General features: G+C 44.8%; 1 non-coding gene across 1 annotated transcript; it reads left to right on the top strand.

Annotated features, from left to right (window-relative positions):
• Positions 1–8,661: 8,661 nt before the first annotated feature.
• LOC105260586 lies at positions 8,662–13,279 on the top strand. The gene is made up of 2 exons (XR_002742388.2): positions 8,662–8,883; positions 11,597–13,279. It is a non-coding gene; the product is annotated as an uncharacterized LOC105260586 (transcript).
• The last annotated feature ends 8,475 nt before the right edge of the window (positions 13,280–21,754 follow it).

Raw genomic sequence — 21,754 nt, 5'->3', positions numbered from 1 at the left:
TTGGATTTAAATTAAAAAAAAAAAAGTCTAAATACATAAATAAACTTAAACAGACATCCTTTTCTCTGATGAAATGAAAAAATGTATTTTACATTATAATTCTCACATTTAGCTTAGGTTTGTGAATTAGGCAATGTCACACACTACTGCTGTAAGTGTAATTTTCCAGAGGACAATTTGGCAGTCTATTTCAAGACCTAAACTCCTACTTTTAGGAATATATCATAAGAAAATAACCAGAAATGAAAACAAAACACATGTATAAGGATGTTTGTAAGGTTATCTATAACAGAAACAAATGTCCAATTAGGAAGACTATTGTACAGTCATGAATAATGTTTTGAAGAATATGTAATGACAAAAGTTTAGTAAAACCTGCCAAAAATATGTTCTGAGATAACACAGATTCAAAGTAACTGCACCTCCCCCCATCAGCTCCCCTTCTCTACTGGGATACACTAAAGTCCTTATCTTCTGGGGTGTGGGGGATGTAGAGGGGGGACAAGGCTGGGTAGGGAAACAACAGGCATCCCTTCTTGGAAAGCAGGGAAGTGGAGAGTTTTGCTCCGGTGTTCTTGTACCTCCAAAAGACTCCAGAAATTACCATCACTGTCCTGGAAGTCCTGTCAACCCCTGAACCCAGAATCCTCCCCATCGATATTTGGAGCAGATAAATGCCACCAGGTGCACCAAACTGAAGCCAGGACTTGGGTGGGTTTAGATTTGACTGGCCACCTGCACAGGTCATCCCAATTATTTCATTAACCTTATAGTAATGTGACCTCAGATTTTGTGGCTAAATTCTTTACTGTTTTCCATTGAGTGGAAAAAGCAAGATAGAAAACTTTATGCACCTTTGCTCCTAATTCAGCAAAACAAATAAGTAAACTCTAAATATACAGATATACACAAACAAAAATAAAATATTAAAAAAAATTATTAGTGGTTACTTCTGGTTAGTGAGCTATGGGTAATTTTAATACCCTTTTTTTTTTTTAAATTCAAGTATCATTAACATATAGTGTTATATTAGTTTCAGGTGTACAATATAATGGTACTCTATATTATACTTTCCTATATTTTCCAAAATTTTTTTGAAGTTTGAGAGCGACTGAGTGCACAAGCAGGAGAGGGGCAAAGAGAGAGGGAGGATCCCAAGCAGGCTCCCACACTGTCAGTGCAAAACCCACACAACACGGGGCTCAAAGTGAGGAATTGGAAACTGTGAGATGCTGACCTGAGCCAAAATCAAGAGTCGGACTCTCAGTCGACTGAGTTACCCAGGCGCCCTGTATTTTCCAAATTTTTCTATATTGGACATGTATTACATATATATATATATATATATATATATATATATATCCTCTCTCTCTCTCTCTCTCTCTCTCTCTTGAGAGGAGAGGTGCCTGGCTGGCTCAGTTGGTATAGAGCATGTGAATTTGATCTCGGGGTTATAAGTTGGAGCCCCATGCTGAGTGTAGAGGTTACTTAAAAATAAAATCTTACTGAGGGAAACTTTTTTTTTTCTAACCCAAAGATCTGTTTGTAAATATATGGCTCTTCATAGAGAAAACGATTTTCAATCTAGCTAATTAAATTTATCCGGCCTTATTTTAATGGCTGACTATTACAGAATGCTTCTTCCTTAGAGTAACATCTTAAAACTCTATTGGATATAAAGATGTAAGCAGCATCTGCTTTAGATACTGTCAAGTGGAATCTTGAACAACCGCGTTCACATTTTTGGAAAGGATTTCACAAGGTCTGAAAATATGGTCCCTGTTTCAAGCTTAGTGTAACATTTTATAAATGTACCATTTTATTAAATGTTACAACATTCTTTTGGTTAATAAAAATATTTAATCCAATTTTCTTGGCCATTTAAAATTTTAGTGATCTCTTGCAGCATAAGGGACCCTCTTGCTTTAAACCTGACATAAAGTGAAAGACCTGGAAAAACCAAGAGACATGGAAATAAGACTGGAAGTCATGGGGTATGAAACATACACATACTTTCCCATTCTTCCAACTGCATTATTTCCAAGCAAAGGATCATTTAGGGTCCACAAGTAAATGGCAAACGATGTAGCACTTCTGTGGCCTGGAGATTCTTTTCTGTGAAGAGGCAGTGGGATTTCAATTATTTACGCTAGAATTTAATGACCTTATTAGGCCTTGACCCCGCCTCCTGCCCAGGAGTGGAAGGGGAATATTAAAAAGATCCCTTAAAGGGAATGAGCCCACACAGCACAGGCCTCTCTCTGGGACAAGTGAGGCCCAACCCCATGCTTTTCTTCCCCTTCAGACTCCCTAACTGGATGCTTAGCAGGGAGAACAAAATGAGGAAATCGAAGCTTTGCCAGGGGATTTCTCGTTTTTTCTACAGCTCAGTTCTTCATTTTTCTTCATCTTTCCTGGGAGCTTTTTTCGCGTGTGCCATCTGGACCCAAGAGAACTGGTCTCACAGTTGTCATAGGATGGATGAACTGAAGCTATACTGTAATTTCTGTTAGCCTGTGGATGATGAAAGGGGGGCTCCTGAGGAGGGGGGAGGTAATTCTGAGGCCCCTGGACCCAGAGAAGGTTGGCTTTCCACTCACTTGCTTTGTGAGAGTCAGGGAGGGAAGGCCACGGAATGTACTGGGTGTTTAATTTATTTAAATTTATTTATTTAATTTATCATTTATAATTATTATCTAATTATTATTTATAATTATTTATTTAATTTAATATTAATTTATTTAAAATTATTTATTTAATTTATTTAAGTGATTTTATCTATTTGTGAATGAATAGTGATGCAAAATTGAAAAAGTAAAAAACCAGTATGCAATGAAAAATGGGTCTTACTTTTCTGCCCTGTCCAGCCTGTTCCCTGCTTGCTTGCCACCGATTTCTTATGTATCCGTTTGGAAATATTCTTTTCCTGTCCAGTTTTTTTTTTTAATTTTTTTTTCAACGTTTATTTATTTTTGGGACAGAGAGAGACAGAGCATGAACGGGGGAGGGGCAGAGAGAGAGGGAGACACAGAATCGGAAACAGGCTCCAGGCTCTGAGCCATCAGCCCAGAGCCTGACGCGGGGCTCGAACTCACGGACCGCGAGATCGTGACCTGGCTGAAGTCGGACGCTTAACCGACTGCGCCACCCAGGCGCCCCCAGTTTTTTGTTTTTTTTTTTTTTAACACAGATATCATAGTGTACATACTGTTCTGTACCTTTTATTCACTTGAGAATTTATCTTGAGTTTTCTTTGTAGTACATATAATGATCTTTCTCTCTCTCTTTTTAAACATTTTTAAAGTTTATTTATTTTGAAAGAGAGAGTGTACAACTAGGGAAGGGGCAGAGAAAGGGAGAGATCCCAAGCAGGCTCTGCGATGTCACGGAGCAGAGATCAAGAGTTGGACGCTTAATCAACTGAGCCACCCAGGCGCCCGATCTTTTTCTCTTTTAAATGATTTATAATATTTCATGATATGGATATGCTATCATTTCTATAGCTGGGCCTCAGTCTTTGGATTAATCAGTTGATTTCCAATCCTTTGTGGTTATAAACAGTGCTGCAACAAATCCTTGAACATGTATTCTTTTGCATCTCTGCAAGTGTATGTGTAGGGTAAATTCCTAAAATTAGAATTGCTAGGTCTAAGGGGACATGTATTTTTAATACTAACAGATGTAAAATTATTTTCCATAATCCCATCATTGATGAGAGGGCCTGATTTCTCACATCCTTGCCAACACAATGGAGACACTGAATTTAAATTCTGGCCCTGGAGATTAAGAGTTGCTTCTTCCCCCCCCCCCCCCCCCCCGCCCCATTTCCTTAAGAAAAAAAATCCTCGGATGCTAAGAGGTAGGCTTTCTACTCCCAATTTACATCTGAAAATGCAGGGATGCAATTCTGTGCGCACAATTCTTTCACTTTACATTTGTTTTCTTATTTGGATGAAGTTTAAGATCTGAGAGAGTTTCTTTGAGAGACTCTAGAGGGGAAAAAATAAACTAAAAGTTAAAGAAGTTCATTGTGGTTTATTAGCTTTATAAGGCTTCAAAATTTCAGGGCTTTTAAAATCAGCACAAAGGAGTTTTTATTGTCTGACAGTTTTAGCTGAGGGGGGTCCTTATGGCCAGCAGGGGGCAGCATGTCCCCATAGAGAGTCAAGGCTGAGCCTCCATTAGCCAACTGAACATGCTCCAGGCCCGGGACTTAGAACCTGTTCAGTCTGAAGCTCTAATTCACTTTGTTACCTTCACTGTCATCCCATGGTTGAAAACAGACTGGAGTTCCTGAGTACGGAACAAGGCTTCGCGAAAAAACCAGGATAAATTACAATGTTAAATGCCAGCCAAATCCAGGGTGGCATGGAATCAGGGGGAAGAATATTGTGAGCATAAATAAGAATAGCACCATATTGGCAGAATAGAATTTAAATATTTGATTATTCCAGCCACCATTTCTGGTATAAAGCACAGAAAGAATATCCTTTATTGGATTAATATATTTCAGACATCAATGAAATTTGGTACTTTCTGAGAAGACCGAAAAAAAGTCAAATAATATCTTGTATCCCCTAGATGCAGGAGTTGTTATTTCACCTTAACAAGCAAATTAATCTGCTCCCTTAATATGAGGCTATTCAACCAGCAAATACTGATTGAAAGCCAGGTGCAGAGGATATGGGGTAGAGAAGACATGGGCCTCTGCTCTTGCTGGCAAAGCAGAAAACACTTGGGACCCGGGTCAGGAAGCTGAGGTTCCAGCTTTAGGTGAGGCACCATAACTGGGGTTGTGGCCTTAGGCAAGTTACTTAACTTCTCTGTGTCCCAGAAATGTAAGTGAAACTAATGCCACCTACCTCATTGACCTCATAGGTACACATATGAAATGCCACGTGCAAAGATGCCTGAAAAAAAGAGCCAGTGCTCTACAAACAAAGTTATTTTAAAACCCACACGATAATGAATATGCCCTGTGGCAACAGAAGTGGCAACGTAGTGAGTCCTGACTATGTGTTGGGCACCGTGCTCCACAGACACGTGATCTCAGTTGAGCTCATGCCCTTGTGAAGTGGGGATCATTTTCCAGGTGAGGAATTCAAGGTGTGGGGACGTTGGGAAGCTCCCTCAAAGTCAGACTGTGGTGGAGCAGGATTCAAATCCAGGTCGGCCTCCAGAGTCCACAATGAGGTGTGCCAGTCTGGTTCTTTATCATTCCTCACAGTTCTGCACTTAGACATTGTAGGTCTTGCTCCCTTAAATTTACTCGTAAGAGAACCAGCAGTTAGGTCACGTGCCATCTCATGAAAAAATACTAAAATGTAAAGTTATGATTCTCCACACCTCAATTTACGGAATCAGTTGGTTTCAAGACTATTCCATGAAATAATTTCTCTGTGAAAATGGGGCACCTGGCTAGCTCAGTCAGTACAGTATGCCATTCTTTTTTTTTTTTTAATTTTTTTAACATTTATTTATTTTTGAGACAGAGAGAGATGGAGCATGAACAGGGGAGGGGCAGAGAGAGAGGGAGACACAGAATCGGAAACAGGCTCCAGGCTCTGAGCCGTCAGCCCAGAGCCCGACGCGGGGCTCGAACTCACAGACCGTGAGATCGTGACCTGAGCTGAAGTCGGACGCTCAACCGACTGAGCCACCCAGGCGCCCCCAGTATGCCATTCTTGATCTTGCGGTTTGGGAGTTCAAGTCCCACCCTGGGTGTGGAGCCTACTGAAAAAAAAAAGAAAAATGGAAATTGGACTTGTGTCTTAGGAAAAATTCTAGGATAACTGATGAGAGTCACAATTTAGTAGCAGGAGCTCTTATTGGCTAAGGGAAAAGCAGAGAAATAACTACAGGAAACCAGGAGGAGAAAAAGCACAAAGAAGGAATCAACAAAAAGAATCCTAGAGGAAAGGTCCAGGCAGGTTTCTTGAGTCTCCTGCCCTATAGGAAATCGGGTGTGGTGGGGATTTATAAAGAGGACTTCCCAGGAAGGCTAAGCCTCCTGGGCATAGAACTGCCAAAGCCCTGGGCCACACCCCGTACAGGATGCCCAGGGGAACTGCTAGCAGATGTGAAGGGTCTTGCTTTGTGAATTATGCAGTCTCATTAGCTGGTGATGAAGTGGCTCACAAAGCATGGATCCCAAGTGCCTTACCAAGTTTGGTACTATTTGGTGCTTGTTATTTTTTTCACAAGTCACACAGCCACAAAGAAGGTAAGTGCTTTTCAGTTCCTGGGACCTTCAGTGCAAGAGCAATCATCTATCATCTGGCAGCTCCCAGTATAAGACAGGCACTGTTCTAATACTTCATATACAATAGCCCTTTAGTAACTAATTAAAAAAAATGTTTAAGAGAGAGAAAGCGTACACGCAGGAATGGGGAAGGAGCAGAGAGAGACAGAGAGAAAGAGAGAGAATCCCAAGCAGGCTCCTCACTATTAGTGCAGAGCCCCACACAGGGCTCAATCTCATGACCGTGAGATCATGATCTGAGCCAATGTCGAGAGTTTGATGCCTAACCGACTGAGCCACCCAGGCGCCCCTTTATTTTATTTTTAATTTTTTTTAACGTTTATTTTTGAGACAGAGAGACAGAGCATGAATGGGGGAGGGTCAGAGAGAGGGAGACACAGAATCTGAAACGGGCTCCAGGCTCTGAGCTGTCAGCACAGAGCCCGACACAGGGCTCGAACTCACCGGCCGCGAGACGTGACCTGAGCTGAAGTCGGGCGCCCAACTGACTGAGCCCCCCCAGGCGCCCCTTTAATAACTAATAAATAATGGTTCTATTATATCCATTTTACAGATGAAGAAATTGAAGCTTTTTGTCTCAAGTAGAAATGGCACAACCAGGATTTGAACCCAGGCAGTCTGGTTCTAGAGACTGTTATCTTAACATTCCATTATTCCATCTTCTTAAATTAATAAGGAACAGGCACAGCAGGAGGAGGAATAGGAGAAAAAAAAAAAAAGACAGACAATAAATGGACCCTATGAATACCACCACTTAGTTCAATAAGCAGCTTCTGAAGAAACTGACAGGAGCCCTGCCTTGGAACTAGGCACTCCTGAGCCACAGCCCCTTCACACTCTGCAAGAGGTGTGGAGAAGCTGAACAGGTTTTTTCTATACAATGTGGTAACACTGTTGAACAGGAAAGTCCACTGGTGCGCGACAGAGATTCCTGTGTTCCCAAGCACATACCAAACGTGGAAAGTTACTGAGTTAAAGTGGCTGACCATTAAGGCACAGACTGATTCAGTCAAAGACCAACTATTGTGGAGTCCATTGTCACTCTGCTTCTATAAAACTAATCTTGTTTTTACAAGACTGTTCTGGAAAAGTGAAATTTAAACAAATTCACAACCCTACTGGGTTTTGGTCTCTGTTGTTTGCTTTAAAGACCGCAAAAACACTCAAGCAAACTTTAAATAAAAGTATTAAGTCCTGCAATAAAAAGTGAAGCTGAAAATATTCCACTAGTAAAATTATTTCTACTTTTGCTGTATGCTTTAAAGTTTTCGCAGTGGAATGGCTGGAAAATATTTTCCACTAAAATCTGCAGAATGATGACTAATCTATTTGCGCCTGTTCATTAAATTGCTAATGGCAACTACGGAAAAGTAAATACCTTGTCCCCAAAGCTTTTGCTTTAAACGAACGACAAGCAAGTGCTTTCCAACAGAGACCAAAGAAGCCTGTCCCCAGGAATTGCAGAGGGGCAACGAATTCTAATGGGACCCCTTTCTAATGGGTTCCTGTTCCCGGTGTAGGGCTCGGGAGCAAAGGCGGGTGGGGAAAGGCCAGCGGGGCTTTTGGGGATGGAGGGGATGGGTCGCCCCTCAGAGTGGGGCTGTCGCCTCCTCGCTCCGGTCCGCCGGCCGCGGCCGAGAGAAGCCCCGGGATCGAAACCCAGTCGTTCGCAGCGTCTGGGCAGCGAGTCCGCGGGCGGCTCCTCCACCCTCTGGAGGATGCGGACCCCGGATACGTCCCAGATGCGCCCCAGAGCGCACACAGCCTGGCCTATGCAGGAGTTCAAAAAAAACACAAAGCGAGTGGCTGGGGGAAGGGGCCGGCGCGGTGGGCGCGGGGCCGAGCGCACGCGTCGCTCCGAGCCCAGGCGCCGCCAGCCAGCCCGGGTACCCACAAAGCCCCCGCAGCCCCCTTTCCTCTGGGGTGGGGATTTGAGAAACCCTAAGAGGAGAGAAGCCCCCGGCCCCGGGCCCTCCCGCCGCGGTCCGAGCCGGGACTAAAGGCTGCCCGCCGCGCAGGAGCCTCAGACTTTTCCTTCTGGGCGGGGGGGTGGGGGGGAAGATGGCAGGTCCGGGAAACAAAGGAAACTTGGACCCGGCCCCGGCGCGGCGTGTGTGGTTCGCGAGTTCGCCCCGGGTCCTGTGTGGGAGTCGCCGGGCGCCTGTGCCAGCCTGCACGCAGTCGGCGCGGGGAAACACAAAGCAGCACGCCAGCAGCCGGGGGCTCCCGGCCGCCCACCTGCCGTGGCCCGGCAGCCCTGGGGTCTCCCGGCCGCCGAGGGCCCGGCGGCGGCGGAGGGAGGGGGCGACAGGGAGCGCGACGGGGGAGGGGGCGGGGAGGCGGCCGACGCGCGCGGGGGGCGGTGGCGGCGGAGGAGGGGAGCGCGGGTGGGTGGGCGGCGCCACGTCACGGCTATTGTGGCTGTCCCGGTATATAAGGTCCCGCCGGCCGGCCGCCCTCCCCACCTTGCCTGCGCCCGCCCCAAGCCAGCGGTTCTCCACTCACCCCGCATCCAGTGAGACGCGCCGTGCACCGACGCCGACGGAGCGGACATGGGCAGAGCGATGGTGGCCAGGCTCGGACTGGGGCTGCTGCTTCTGGCGCTGCTCCTACCCACGCAGGTGAGGCGCTGGCGCCCGCGGGGCTCGGGGGCCGCGCCTGACGGGGGGGGGGGAGCCGCCCCCAGGGGACCGGCTGCGCCCCCACCGCGGGCCGCGGACTGGGGCGCAGAGAGAGAATCCTGCATAATCTGGCCTGGGGGAGGACAGCGTGGAGCCCGCCTTCGGCTCCCTGGCGGGCTGCCCCCACCCTCCCACGGCCCCGGGAACAATGCACCTCCGCGCGTGGGCCGGGAGGCCCCTACCCTGCCCTGCCCTAAGTCCCAGGCAGCGCCTTCTGAGGCCGACTGGCGCCTGCCACCCGCTTTTGCCCAGAGGTCCGAAGCACTAGCGGAGAGAATGAACCCTTCCCACCTCTGGAGCCCCCGCAGACCCCAGGCCGTTCCGGGAGGGCGTCCCGCGTCCCTCTAGGAGTGTCTTCGCGCCCCTTGCGCACACACAAAGAGGGGACGATCCCTTTCGGGGACGCCGCTCTCCCATCCTCCACTCCCCTGGTTCGGGGATGCAGAGGAAGCCCCGGCTTTCTGGCCCTGTTAACCCACCCCAGTCCCTCGTGGGTCTGGCTGAAGCCTGGGCGGGGACCGGCTCCGGACCCTGCGCTCTCCCGGGTACGACCTTACATGACACGTCCACCTCTTGTCACCTCGTTATCCCATAGTAGCTCCCATAGGCTACCTCTGGGCAGGCGACGGGTGGGACGTTGCGTCCCAATCCGCGCCGGGCTTTGTCTCCGTCTCCGCCGCCCCCTCCCCAGAGCCTCTATCCAGGGAACCGCCTCGTGTCAGCGCGGTTACGAGGACTGCGCTGCCCCGCAGGTGGGTGCGCGGCGGCCTCGAGGGAGGCTAGGGGCTGAGCCTGGGAGACCCGAGCGGGAGGGCGCTGGGGGGCGAGAAGGGCCATTTCTCTCCAGCAGCTCGAGCTCGGAGGGCACGGGTGGGAACGGGGGTCTCCCCACGCTTTCAGCTGGAGCTTTTTGAGGAGTGTCTCCTGAGTTTTTCCTCCGAGAAGTTGGGTGCGACGGGTCTTTGGTCCCCAGACACCCAGCCGCCGTGCTCACCTGGGAGCGCAGCCGGAGAGAGGAGCGCTCCTCGGCTTCCCCTCCGCGGGCCGCGTAACTGTACTCTATTGTCTTGCGGGTCGGCTGCGCTCCGGAGGTTTTTACAATTCGTCGGTGGGGGAGGGGCGCGGCCGCAGGAAACGAAATGATCCCCCCTACCCACACCCCTTTCTAACCAGCTTTATCCCCCAGAAATTTCAAGAGGGGGGTTTAGTTACGCAGATTTAATTTGGTAGGGAAAATCTTTGTTTAACGTCAATTTAATATAGTAACATTAGTTTCTTTTGTTGGTGTAGAGGACCCTTAGATTCTCCATTGCCGCACTAGGCTCTGACAAAGGTCACCTGCTGCACTAAAGCTCTTTGTATGAATGGGAGCAGATAACCCGTCAGGCATCCGAAACCAGGTCTTGTCCCCAAACAGCAGCCTGCTTTAAATAATTTCCCATATTAATGCCTTTCTTTTGGTAAGAGTGCTGTTTCCTGGTAGGACAAGCAGATTCTTGCACACAGTAGGTGCCCAATAAATGTGTTTGACTTGATCGAGATTTTTCTTTAGTTTATTTTGTATAGGATTTATGCATTTTTAAGTCTACATTTGCTTAGCGACGGGTTTGACAACAAAGGGCGCTGATGCTGATATCGAATGGATTTATCTTTGGATCACAGGCAACTAAATGTACATGTGGCCCAGACCTGCTTGGTGCCACATCCTCCCTCCTGCCTGTAATCAGAAGCCCTTGTAAACCCTCCCTCGCAGTGAGAGCTGAAATCTCCCATCTGCCTTTGTTCTGTGACAAAGGAGAGATTATCACGTGCTCCGATGGACTGTGCATTTGGTGACTTGAAAAAATCAGCGTGGCGAATGATGCCACTCAGGCCCTGGGACACTGGAGGAACCTTGGTTGTTGGCCACAGCAATGGGCTTAATGACCAGGCAGGGAGGCTGCTGCTGGTGAAAATTTAACACCAAACCCTCGGCATCTTTTGTGAAGTCATTCTGACTTCATGGTGTTTGGGGAGAAATAATTTTGCTTCAAACAAAGGACTCCTGTTTTTCAATTTAAAACAAACGTTGTGGCTGTTTCTGAGAAGGGCCCTTTTGAGATTGTAAGGGAGCCGAGAAGATGTCCCTTGACCCCTTAAGTTAAATCCAAAGCTGTGTTAAATGGGTATGTGGAAGTTACCTAGCAAATCTAGGGTATACAGTGACTCAATTCTAATGTTTTAAGTCACATTTTCCAATATTGCAGAATCCAAGTTATTCATGCAACTCGAAAATCTTCCCCTTCCTAGGAAAATAGGAAATCTTTTTGCAATGCCAGTAAGTCAGTATAGTCACAAAAACTAGACTTGGTCCTTTATTACTTTAAAAAGAATTAAAAATAAAGTCCCACTCTTGGGAGTTCTAGTTACTGAGGAACATTTTTGTTTTTGGTCGTTACTATTTGCAGTCGTTTAGGCATCTGTAGGTAGTGTGCTTGGAAGCTGAAAGAATGATCTTAGACTAAGCAAGAATTCAGAATTAAGTGATGGAGTAAGGAAATAATGGGGAAGAGCAATCTAAGAATATATCCTCTATCTGAATTGTATATTACGTGTACGTGGAGGCAGCTGTGACGTGTGGAAATTTATCAGTGTAACTTTTTATGTATTTTAGATTTATTCAAATCAAACAACTGTTGTAACGCTTTCAAGTAACCCCTCCCAGAATACCTCGACTGCCCCAAATACAGCTAATGCCACCACCACCACGGCAACTGGCGGTGCTCTCCAGTCAACAGCCAGTCTCTTCGTGATCTCACTCTCCCTTCTACATCTCTACTGTTAAGAGACTCAGGCCAAGAAACATCTATACTTCCCCATCTTCTAAACCTAATCCAAATGGCGTCTAGACATCTGGTGTGACAAGGAAAAAAACAGGTCTTCGGTGAATCTGCTAATTCCACACCTTATTTTATTGACACAGAAAATGTTGAGGATCCCAAATTTGATTGGTTTGAAGAACATGTGAAGGGTTTGACTAGATGATGAATGTCTGTTAAATCTACTGGAGTTTCATGTACAAGATGAAGAGACAACATCCAAGATTAGTTAAGAGATGATTTCTTTAAATGTGGCTTAAGAAGTATGGACACCTAAAATTCCACCTTGAAAATGAGAATAGATTTTATCTTACCTAGATACAAAGGATGGGATGTAAACAGAATCCGTTTTCATTTGGCTCATTAAATCTTTATGGCCATAAAACAGTTAGGTAATACAAAAAGCTTCCATGATTCTATTTATATGTACATTAGAAGGAACTTCCAGGTGTCACTGTAAATCCTCAATGCATTGTCTCAGCAGTACTAATTTAATGCCTATGTACTCTAGATAAAGTTTTACATTGTTAAGCTATCACTGTTTCTTGGGAACTGAACTCTTTCCTCTGAGGCTTTGGATTTGACATTGCATTTGATTTTTTTATATAGTAATTGACATGTGCCAGGGCAGTGATGGATTGGAATCTACCCCGGATTGAAGCATAATGAGTAAATTTTGCTTACATACTATCACTTAGTCCTGTTCAACAAGAGTGCCAGATTCATTTAGCTAAACTGATTCCAAAGAGTAGAAGAAGTACATTGACCTCAACTAATTTAAGAATGCTTTGTATTTCTGCATATGCTGAATACTTTTTACGATTTAAAAAATGATCTGTTTTGAAGGTAAAATCGACAAACCTTGAAATTAAAAGGGCAAAATATGTGCCGGAGCCAAAATTGTAAATCAAGTATTTGGGAAGTGAAGATTGGAAGCTTGCTTACATTAAATTCGGAAAAACTTTTATACTCTTTCTGTAAATACTTTTTTTTTTTTTTAACTCTGAATCAGAATAGCCACATTTGGAACGCTTTCTGTTAGTCAATATTTTTAGATAGGTAGAACCTGGTCCTAAGCCTAAAGTGGGCTTGATTCTGGAAAGTAAATCTTTTCACAACTGCCTCGATGCACAGAAAGCTTTTTAAAAATAGACACTCTAAGGTCTTTTGTTCGCATGGTCACACACCGATGCTTAGATGTTCCGCTATCTAATATGGCCACAGTAGTCTTGATAACCAAGGTCCTTTTTTCCCATCTTTAGGAACCCACACCAGAAAAACTGTATCCAGCAGATCTCAAGCTACTGTGTGTGTGAATGAACATTCCGTTTTGTTTCATACCTGAATGCTGTACATCTATTTTGGATTGTATATTGTGTTTGTGTATTTATGCTTTGATTCATAGTAACTTCTCATGTTATGGAATTGATTTGCATTGAACACAAACTGTAAATAAAAAGAAATGGCTGAAAAAGCAATCTGTTGAATTTTAAGTTTTTCTGATACAGGGAATATTTTGTGGGTTATCATGGTTGTAGGAGTCTACGTAAGCCATTAAAGATAGGTCAATATTTTCCTATTAACCAGAACATTATAGGTAAACTATTTGGCATTACTAACTAGTAGAAGGTTTTGACCAAAGAATTCATCTAAATGTTGACATCTTTAAAGCTTTTAAGGAAGGGAGCACTCCTAGTTATTCAACAACTATTGAGCGCCAGCTGTATTCGAGGGTACTGAAGACTGAATGCTGAACTTGCTTGAAGATTGAATACTGAACTTGCTGGGCAAGTTATTTCACTTCGGTTGGGAAAGAGTATGTATGTAATGACAGACAGGCAGTATATGGTCACGTAGTGCTGTGAAAACCAGCCAGGGTGGTGAGTCATGGTCCATGTGCTGAATGGTTATGGATGGTCTTGAGCACTTGAGTTGAGATCTGGAGGATCTGGAGGACCATTTCTGATGGAGGGAATATGTGCTAAGTCCCTGAATCTGTTTAACTACTGCCACTGTTTTCATACGTGTGCTGAGGTCCACAGGTCACTTTGTTTTCCCAAGTTGTCACTTCTATCTGCTCATTTCATACTCTAGGATTCTTTGACCCTTCAAGTGTATTCTTGGACTACTAGCTCTAGCATCTTTATTGCTGTCAGGAACCACCAGAAAAGACAGGATGGGATTTGGGAATAAGTGGGAGCTAGTCCACAGGTGCTGTTTCTTCAAGGAATCAAGGCAGTTCGGCTGATGGAATCAGGTCCACCAAAGTAGGATAGTCTAAACTCGTGATAAAAGATATTAAAAACATTTACAAAATACTTTATAGCAGCTAGGTTAATGGTATTTGGTTGAGTAATGGGACTACCCAACTTGACCCATGAACTGACCATTATACAGTCCACCTGGTCAACCTTGCACTCATACTGCGCTCTGAACTATACTTAATCCCCAAATAAGGGCAATAGCTACGTCCTAAGTCTAACCTGATAGGCCTATCCTGCCTACGACCCAAAATAACCCTTTATAAGAGGATGCAAACTGGTCATGCTCACTCTCGATAACTCACATGAATTCTGTGATATAAAGTAAACTGTTAGTACATATGTTAGAGGATAATGGAACAAGAGGGAAGAAAAAATTGCTATTTGTGTGAACGTGTATGTGTGTGTGTAGGTGTGTGTGTATGTACAAACATAAGGAACTATAACTTAACAGTCCCCATTTCAGCAACTTGTCACATGGCTATAGCTGTTATTTATAGCTGCCTTCCATCATCCATTCCATATTTCCTTTGCCCTCAGCAAGTATTTCAACCTGGAGAGGTGACCCAAACCTTTGCTTGAATTTAGTTGTGGTTTTCTACTGACTTCAATCACAGGACATGATAGTACTAAGAGATATCCCAACAGATCTGTATTCTAGACATCCTCTTAACCTTCATGGTGTGGTAGCAGCTGAATTTTCCCTTGGTAGTCAGGATCAACCACTCCAACCAGTACAATAACTCCCTACTCTGTTGATTCAGAGGCTTGTGGAGCTCAAAGTGGTTGGGTGGCAATCTCAACTTCTGGTTCAATGGAATTCTTGCTCTGTCTTCTGGCGGAAGCACGCCTCCCTTTGAAACTAAGATCTCTAGCCCAGCAGGGCATAAGGGCTCAGGGATAGGAAGCGTATATTTTGTTAGTGGGTCATATATTAGAGATAATAGTGAGCAGTGCCACTCCTATCTTCACTTCTTGATTCCTGGATCTGTGAATCCTGGCTATGGGAGAAATAGCACCATAGTTACAGCCTATAAAGCCTCCTGGAATTCAAAGTCCTAGTCCTGAAGATATTGCCACTTAGCTGGAGCTGTAACTGGAGTTTTCAAAAGGCCATCATTCTAAATCCAATTGGTTCAGGATGGTGGAGAAAATGGTAAGACCAGTGAATTGCATGGACATCGGCTCATTGCCACACACCATTGGCCAAGTTCCTTGATCTGAAACAATATGTGGATCACCATGAGGGTGGATAAGGTATTCTGTAAATCCACAGATGGTAATTTTGGCAAGAACATCTGCAGAGAAGGCAAATCCTTATCCAGAATAAGTGTCTATTCAGTAAGAACAAAATGTGTCTGCTTCTTCCATGAGGGTAGTGGTCCAATGTAATCAACATTCCACCTGGCTGATCACACTAAGGAATGGTGCCATATAGGAAACTCAGTGTTGGTCGGTGCTGCAGCAGTTTGGGTACTCAGCAGTGCCTGTAGCTATGTCAACCTTAGGGCAAGTCCATGTTGCTGGGCCTATGCATAACCTCCAACCTTGCCACCCGGCCACTTTGTTCATGAACCCATTGGGTGATGACAGGGATGGACAGGGAAAGAAGCTGAATGGTATACACAGAATGGGCCATCTCACCCACTTGATTTTTAAAAACCCTCCCCTGCTGAGGTCGCCTTTTGGTGAATATTCACTTGGGACAAAAATATCTTTTTTGTTTGTTAAGTTTATTTATTTATTTTGAGAGAGACAGAGGTAGTGCGAGCGGGGGAGGGGCAGAGAGAGAAAGAGGCAGAGAATCCCAAGCGGGCTTTGCACCATCAACGTGGAGGAGCCTGACATGGGGCTTGAACCTACGAAACCATGAGATCATGACCTGAGCTGGAACCAAGAGTCAGATGCTTACCTGACTGAGCTACCCTGGCACCCCTGGGACACAAATATTGAACACTCTCTTCCCATTCAGAGATGTCTCCTTGTATGCCTCTTTCCCAGCCTTCCTTCTTACCAATTTTCCAACCACATTGTTTCCAAGTGCATCCGGCCAAACCGTTGGCCACAACCCATAAACTGGTATACACTCATAGCTCTGAAAGGCCGTTTCTCTTTCCAAGCAAAATGAACAAATAGGGGCAGTGCTTGTAATTTTGCCCACTGGGATGTCCTTCAGGGATGCCCCAGGAAGGAGTTGTAGAGCTGTAGCAGTCTACTTTGGCGTGGTGCCTACATGTTGTGCAGAACCTGTAATCAGAATTAAGTTTTCCCCAGTCAACTGCTCAGAGGGAACTCCCCATGAAGCCACAGGTGCAGGTCGGGAGAGAGACGGTGATGTCACAGGAATAGGGGCCATGGGCATTTGGACCACTTCGTCATGTAATTTGTGTCCTTAGGGCCTGCTCAAGCCCAATGTTATATATACCACTTTCATTTGACAATGACGTGCTGCTGTGTATACCCAACTTTATGGCTTGGTGAGTCAGATCATACCCGGTTCGTGACAGGCAGCTCAGTGTGTGTGGCAGTCTGCAGTTAAGCATGTAGGGGTTTTTTTGTTGTTTTGTTTTAAGTTCATTTATTCATTTCGATAGAGACAGAGAGAGCAAGTGGGGGAGGAGCAGAGAGAGGGAGAGAGAGAGAATCTGAAGCAGGCTCTACACTGTCAGCACAGAACCTGATGCGGGGCTTGAACCCACGAAATGCGAGACCATGACCTGAGCCGAAATCAAGAGTTGGACCCTTGACCGAGTCACCCAAGTACCCCAGCATTTAGTGTTTACTAAAGCCCAGTAGGAAGTCAAAGCTTGTTTCTTAAGGAAGAGTTCCTGTCTCCAGAGGATGGCAGGACTTTGCTCTAAAATCCTAAAAGTGACCATCACACCAACCCTTGATCAAATACAAGTTTATAGAAAAGCAACCCAAGGGGCGCCTGGGTGGCTCAGTCGGTTAAGCCTCTGACTTCGGCTCAGGTCATGATCTCGTGGTTTGTCAGTTTGTGCCCCACGCTGGGCTCTGTGCTAGTAGCACAGAGCCTGCTTGGGATTCTTTCTCTCTCTCCCTCTCACTCTCTGCCCCATCTCTGCTCATGTGCTCTCTCTCTCTCTCTCTCAAAATAAATAAAATAAACATTAAAAAATTTAAAAGATTGTATTTGGAGGTTATTCCTTAATTTAATATATTTTATTTTATTTTATTTTATTTTATTTTATTTTATTTTATTTTATTTTATTTTATGTTTTCAGGGGGTGAGGGGCAGAAAGAGGGAGAGAGAGAACCCTAAACAGGCTCCAAGCCCAGCAAGGAGCCCAGTGTGATGCTCCACATGGAGCCTGATCTCACCACTGTGAGATCAGGACCTGAGCCAAAATCAAGAGTCTGATGCTTCAGCAACTGAGCCACCCAAGGGCCCCTGGGTGTTATAGCTTAAATATTCACACTTAAATATTAGTCATATAATTTATGGTTGAGTTGTGTAACGAATATTCATGTATGGATGTCTCTTGAACTGGGGTGGGCAGGGCGCCTGGCTGACTCAGTTGGTAGAGCATGTGACTTAAAAAAAAATTTTTTTTTTTTAACGTTTATTTATTTTTGAGACAGAGAGAGACAGAGCATGAACGGGGAGGGTCAGAGATAGAGGGAGACACGGAATCTGAAACAGGCTCCAGGCTCTGAGCTGTCTGCGCAGAGCCTGACGCGGGGCTCAAACGCACAGACCGCGAGATCATGACCTGAGCCGAAGTCGGACGCTTAACGACTGAGCCACCCAGGCCCAACATGGGGCTCGAACCCACAAACTGTGAGATCATTACCTGAGCTGAAGTTGGACACTTAACCGACTGAACCACCCAGGTGCCCCAACTCTTGATCTCAGGGTTGTAAATTCGAGCCCCACTTTGGGTGTAGAGATGGCTTAAATAAATAAATAAATAAATAAATAAATAAATAGATAGATAAAATTTTAAAAATCAGGTGTCTCTTGAGCTACATTTAGCTTTAATAGCCTTAGTGGATAAGAGCAAACAGTTTAGAGACGAGCAGATGGCTGAAGCTCCATGCCACTTAGAACTAAGCATTCTAAACACACAGCCAGTGCCACCACTGTCCTTAAAACAGGACTCAAACATTTAGGTAGCTGAAAAGTATGTGTTTTTCATTTCTCCTAAAACCTCATTTGGGGTTAGCTTCATTCTTTTTGGATTCCTTCCATAAGGATAGAGAGAATGCTTTTTGTCTAATTTTGGTAGGGTGGCACATTTTGAAACAATGAAGTCCCCATTATGGTTCGCTTTTCAGCGTCTCCTCAAATTACATTCAAATTGGAAAATCAATGCATGTCTAAGAAACTTGAGGAAGTTTATGATTTTGCAAAGAAATATCTGTGATCCCAAAGGGTCTGACGTGGTCTCACTGTCATGTCAACTGGCAGGTGCTGAGGTGTGCAGAAGCCTAACATGTCCAAAGCCGAACTCATTACCTCCCCTCCACAGACCTGCTGCTCTTCTATTCAGAGCACCTACCTGCCAAGTCTCTCTCATTACAAGCCTAGGAGCTTCCTCTTCTATTCTCATCTCCAATCAGCCACAAAATCCTGTCACCTCTAAGTCAGAAATGTCTAGGCAACAGGCTTCCCTTCTCCCTCCCCCTGCCTTCCTCTGCCTTGCGTCATCTGTCGAAGCTCTGCCTCTCTGTTCTTTCCTCTCCTTAGTCTTTCCGCCCCATGGCTATTCTCTAAAATTGTAGATCTGATCATTTTGTTCCTCACTGTAAAAGTTTGGCTGGCTACCCTTTGCCTATTGAAGGTAGAATAGAAACCCTCATTCATGGTCCATAGGCTTTTCCGTCTGGCCCCAATCCAACTTTCAATCACACCGGATTGTTCTCCATTCTCTGAACTAAAAATGTCAATGTCTTTTCATGTCTCCAAGGCTTTGAATGCATCCATTCATCCAACTCAGTGTGGCAGTTAAAGGTATGGGTGCTAGAGCCAGGCTGCCTCAGTTTGCCCCCAAACCTAGCTATGACTAAAGGAGCTTAGATTATTGCACACATTCTCTGTGGCCTAGGAGTCTGGTCTCTAAATGGGTTTGATAGTAACAGTACCTAACCTCATAAGGTTGTTGGGAGAGAATTAAGTGAGTTAACACGCAAAGCTTTAGAACTAAGTCTGGTACATCGCTAGTACATATTAAAAAAATTTTTTTTAATGTTTATTTATTCTCCAGAGAGAGAGAGAGAGAGAGAGAGAGAGAGCAGGAACAAGGGAGGGGCAGAGCGAGAGAGGGACACAGAATCCGCAGCAGGCTCCAGGCCCTGAGCTGTCAGCACAGAGCCCGACTCGGAGCTCGAGCCCATGAGCCGTGAGATCATGACCTGAGCTGAAGTCGGTCGCTCAACCAACTGAGTCACCCAGGCGCCCCGCTAGTACATATTTGATAAACATTGGCCAGCATTCTTTTCTATTAATATATAAACATTGTGTTGACCTGTCTGTGAGCTCCTTGAAGGCAAGAACTGTGCCATAATCATTCCTGGATTCCTGATGTGTGACTGACTCAATTAATGTTGAGTAAGTAAAAGAGCCAGAAGCGATACCTTAGTACCAAGTAACTGGGGGTGGGGTCGGGGAGGGCAGACCTTTGATACTATATTAGGTCATGGGGGAAGCATGACAAGGTGCTTAGAACTATTTCTAAACAGGCTGGTCTTGGGACTGCTCAGTTTTCATCAGATAGGCAATCTGCTTATCTATCTATAACAGTGGTTCTCTGCTCTGACTCCATATTAGAATCATTAAGGAAAAGATTTAAAAATAACCATGTCTGGGGGTGCCTGGCTAGCTCAGTCGGTAGAGCACACGGCTCTCGATCCGGCGTTGTGAGTCCAAATCCCATGTTGGGTGTGGCCATGACTTAAAAATAAAATCTTAAAAAAAAAAAAAAGTGATGTCTCTTACCTCTACTTACCTGGAAGGTTCTGGTTTAATTGGTCTGGGTGGAGTTCGGTCATCAGGACTTTTTAAAATGTCCAGAGATAATTCTACAGTGCAGCTGAGTCGAGAAGCACAAGCCTGAGAGCGGGTTGAGGCACATCTGCTCTCTTAGACCAACTGGCTGGCAGCGGCTGGGGTCAGACCTGGTCCTGGCCCATGGCTCCAAATTGTTGCACTCAGCAGAGGCGCTCTCACATCGGGCCTGCGCTTGGCGACAAGTAGGGTCATTTTCCTCTAGCCTAGCATTTGGATTTCTACACAAATCTAAAAGGACACATGGATTTACACTAGAGTCATCCAGAGAGTAGATGCCTGAGAGTAGATCCAGAGCCAAGTCCTGTGCCTGAAAGCTTGCTTTATGGCCCCTGTAAGCCTCTGTGGGCTTCCAGAGGATTGGACTTTTTGGAAATACTTTATAGTTTTAAAATACTAAGATTCCATCCAGCTTAAAACAATTCCATGATTCAGAGTGTTATTATTATTATTTTTTTGCTGTGAGCTTTTGTGAACTTGCTCTCCTCTCCATGGGAAATCACGTTTAATACTCCAAGCTGAACCTATGGCAATTGATGCAAATTCATTGTTATTCCTCTAGAAGACACTGGGCATTCATATACTTGTGTTCTGTTACTTAGCTGTCATTTGCACCCAACCACGTTTTATGAAGACTCAGGAAGGGTTTCCCTTAATGACTGATTAGTGCAAACTGGTAGTTGTTGTTTATCTTCAATGAGATTGCAACAAGTTTGAACTGTTTGACCAGGCTTGTGAAATACAACCAGTGACACAACCATGGTTGAGACTTGGGTGTGAATGCAATCAGGAAAGAGTTTCTCTTTGTAGTCTCATCATTAACACAGTGTTTATCAGTATGCACTTATTACTTATTTATGCTCTGTCTCATGCTAATAAAAGATTTTGAGTCAGCTTATAGAAATATGCGTTATACACCAGTTACAAATACATGAGGAGTTTGAGGAAGGGTGTAAGTAAGGGTAGAAAAAAACCATGAATTCATGGAGAGGATTCAAGAATGCTTGTCATGAGGCTCTGAATGGTTACTATAGCCAAATGAAGGAAGGGGCCATGATGGGAAGCAGAAGTAAAGTTGCTTGTGCATTTAAAACATGTGAGTAAATAAGGAGAGTCTGAGGCAAGATTTTGGTATGGGTTCTTAAGAAGGGGCTTCAAGGTAAGTATATTCGACGTCATTAACACCATCCCTGCAACCTCTGGTCCCATAACTTTTGACTCATTCCCAAACTTAACTACTAGACCCATAACTCCAGAGGAAAAAAACTGATGATTGCCAGAGGGAAGGGGGCAGAGGGATGGGCAAAATGGGTGAAGGGGAGTGGGAGATACAGGCTTCCATCTATGGAACGAGTAAGTCACGAGGATAAAAGGTACAGTGTAGGGGAATATGGTCAATGATAATGTACTAGTGTTGTATGGCGACAGATGGTAGCTACACTTGTGGAAAACATCGTGTAATATGTAAACTTGCCAAATCACTATGTTGTGCACCTGAAATTAATGTAACACCGTATGTCAATTATACTTCAGTAAAAAATAGATAATACATTGAATTAAAAAATCCTACAACTATTAGGCTGCTGTTGACCAGAAGCCTTACTGATAACATAAACAGTTACTTAACACATATTTTGTGTATTATATACTGTATTCTTACAATA

The sequence above is a fragment of the Felis catus genome, chromosome B2 (assembly GCF_018350175.1).
Source record: "Felis catus isolate Fca126 chromosome B2, F.catus_Fca126_mat1.0, whole genome shotgun sequence".
Taxonomy (NCBI): domain Eukaryota; kingdom Metazoa; phylum Chordata; class Mammalia; order Carnivora; family Felidae; genus Felis; species Felis catus.
The sequence above is the reverse complement of the archived record's forward strand: the minus strand, read 5'-3'. Positions and strand labels throughout refer to the sequence as shown.